Raw genomic sequence first — 3,386 nt, 5'->3', positions numbered from 1 at the left:
AACCGGTCAAAGAAAATGAGCGAACATCCAACTAAATCGAATAATTGTTTGATGGGTGAGTATTGTATTTTAAATTTAAATTTTTTTTTTTAAATGACCATACAGGTTGATTTCACTGTTATGTTTTTTTGTTTTCCAGATTAAGCTGCTTGCTTAGTGTCCGCTAGCCGCTGGGTTAATTTATGCTGTGCTTGGTAGTTTCAGGCAATGTGTTCAAAGTAAACATAGTAAGACGTTAGTTACGGCCGTGCACAATACCAACACAGTGAGTCGCCGGCTGGCTGAGCTTTCATTCACAACACTGTCAGACAATCCGGTAAAAACACAGGTCTTTCCATTTGTTTTGGATGCCGGCAACAAAAACTTAACTCTGCTTAGCATTGAAGCATTGAAGCTCAAAAAATGATATTTGGTACAGCCCTACACAGCTGTAAATCGTTTGGCGATAGCAGTGTGCTTTGTGTGGGTGACGCATTAAGTTGTTAAAATGACTCATTTAGCAGCTGGCTCTCTATGTTGATTTTAATGAGAATTGCCTTTCTATCCATTTTAATTCTATGGCAGGGGCGGTCTTGTCATCTGTCTGTAAACAATAAAAACAAAGGAAGCAGTTGCTCATACTTGTTTCCATCCAACCTGCTCGCTGTGGGTCAAGCAGCTGGGTGATACTTCTGCATGTGCTGTCTTCTTAAAATTAAGGCAAGTGTATGTATCTGGTGCTTTCAGACCTTTAAACCAAGCCCAGTGTGATTGAGAGCTAAAGACAGACATGATGACAAATCTGTCACACTACTGAGGTTCCTCAGAGCAAGGCATTAACACCTCTGATCCATGTTAGTGGAATAGAATGTGGTTGGACTGAGCAGCATCTGGGTGTGCTTAGAACTCTGTCAAAGTAAGAAATACAGCCTTGTTTGCCATTATTTGTCGCCTAATTGCCATGCACGTAATTTATAGGCGATAAAGCGGATCGCGCAGCCATGAATGCAAGGTCACTGCGGCTGTGACATGAATGAGAATCTTATGGCGATACAGTATGAAGGGAAATATGGAGGTAGACAGGTTCAAGGAGCAGGTAGAGAGGCTGTTAAAGTGCGATAGGCTGGGCAGGAAAGGGCAAGGTGAAGTGGGAGATAGCAGCTGCGACAGCCAAGACAGGGAAAAGGTTTTTTTGTGCAGCTGAAAGTGTGACTCCTTCACCTACTTTTAAAAAAAGATAAAAAGAAAAGACTGCATACTGCAAAGCCCATCATCATACTCAGAAAGGCGAGGAAAAGAAATTATGAGAAATATAACTTAAGCTTCATTCTTAAATTGGGAAACAGTATTTGGACAAAATAATCTTGACTAAAGGCCCACTTACGGTACTTGCTTTTCCCCAGGTTTCAACCAAACACCAGGGTCTTCATGAGCTGACAAAAACTTCATGAATGGATGATCTCCATGATGACAACTCCATGACAACAACTTTCATCCGCTGATGAAGACAGTGAGGCTGGAAAGACAAGAAAAAGTTAGTAAGTGGACCTTGAGTCAAGATTATTTTGTCAAAATGATAGTAAAAACACACAGTGTACAGCAAACAATCTGTCAAAACCATCATTTTTATATGGTGAAAAACAATTAAAAAAAGCTTTTTCCTCACCTACACCCACCCACACTGAAGGACATAATTTCCTCCCTGCCCTCTGTCTGCCCCTCTCGTCTGCTCTCCTGGGTAATCAGCTATGAGCACATAAACATTCATCCATCCGCAGCCGCACACCTGCTGCAATCTGTTGACTTTGAGCAAGATCTTTCACCTGTCGCTCGCAGCTTAGAGGAAGCAGTGAGCTGGTCCGTTTGGATATTTACCAGTTCTGCCTGGTCCGGCTCCGTCGTGTGCCCACATGTGAGCCGCCAGGATTGGCTGACCGCTTTGAGAGCCAGCACAGCAGAGGTGATAAATGTGCTGTAGGCGTGGCTGTTGGTGTCCTTTTCCTTTTCTCTGGATGGTTATCGACCTTCTGTTGCACTTTACCCCACATTGTTGGACATATTCTTTACTGGCAGTTCCAGTTATATAGAATGGAAGTGGAGGATTTTGTCGGTGGGAAGTAATTAATTTACTAAAGTACTGTACTTAACAATTTAGAGGTATTTTACTTTCCTATTTCTGCTTTTTTTTACTGTGACTCCACTACATGTCATAAAAAAATATAGCAATTTTTTTATGCTAACTATAAATAATAAAACTGTGAAATTAGGAATTTCCCCATTGCAGAATCATTAAAGGATTTTAAATCTTTTAAATACTTGATTGGCCCTTAGGAGGTGATTGACCCCTAGGAGGTGATTGACCCCTAGGAGGTGAAGAGACAGCTGGAGAGGCTACACCAGCGCAAGGCTGCTGGCCCGGATGGCATCAGCCCCAGGGTCCTGAAGACCTGCGCCAATCAGCTGTCTGGTGTTCTCCAGTACCTCTTCAACCTGAGCCTGAGCCTGCAGAGGGTGCCGCTGCTGTGGAAGACATCCTGCCTTGTCCCGGTCCCCAAGAAGTAGACTCCATCTGGCCTCAAGGACTACCGCCCAGTGGCTCTCACATCTCATGTGATGAAGGTGCTGGAGAGGCTGGTCTTGGCCTACCTGAGGCCGCAGGGGAGTTCTTCTCTGGACCCTCTACAGTTTGCCTACCAGCCTTGTCTGGGAGTGGACGACGCTGTCATCTATCTTCTGCAGCGAGCTCATTTGCACCTAGATGGTGATGGCGGCACTGTGAGAATCACATTTTTTGATTTCTCCAGTGCATTCAACACCATCCAGCCACTGCTACTTGGTGAGAAGCTGCGGGTGATGGGTGCCGGTGCGTCCATAGTTCCTGGACACTGACTACCTGACAGATAGACCACAGTTTGTCCGCCTGGACCGTGTTTGTCTGACGTGGTGGTGAGTGTACGGGGGCCCGCCAGGGGACTGTGCTGTTCCTTTCCTGTTCACATACTACCCACAGCTTCCAGTACAACTTAGAGTAGTCACCTACAGAAGTTTTCTGATGACTCTGCAGTTGTTGGGTGTATAGGGATGGACAGGAGGGGGAGTACAGGGCACTGGTGGTGACTTTGTGGAGTGGTCTGGTAAGAACTGCCTGTGCTGAACGTAGATAGACCAGAGAGATGGTGATCGACTCAGGAGGAAGGGACGGTCCGCAGCCCTTTGCATCCTGGGAAGTGACATGGACATGGGGAGGATACAGATACCTAGGTGTCAACATCGACAGCGGCTGAACTGGAAGACCAACAGCACTGCTGTTTACAAGAAGGGTATGAGCAGACTCTATTTCCTGAGGAAGCTGAGATCCTTCAACGTGTGCAGCAGGATATTGGAGATGTTCTACCAGTCTGTTGTGG

This window comes from Etheostoma spectabile, chromosome 23 (assembly GCF_008692095.1).
Source record: "Etheostoma spectabile isolate EspeVRDwgs_2016 chromosome 23, UIUC_Espe_1.0, whole genome shotgun sequence".
Classification (NCBI taxonomy): domain Eukaryota; kingdom Metazoa; phylum Chordata; class Actinopteri; order Perciformes; family Percidae; genus Etheostoma; species Etheostoma spectabile.
This window is presented reverse-complemented; position numbering follows the sequence as displayed.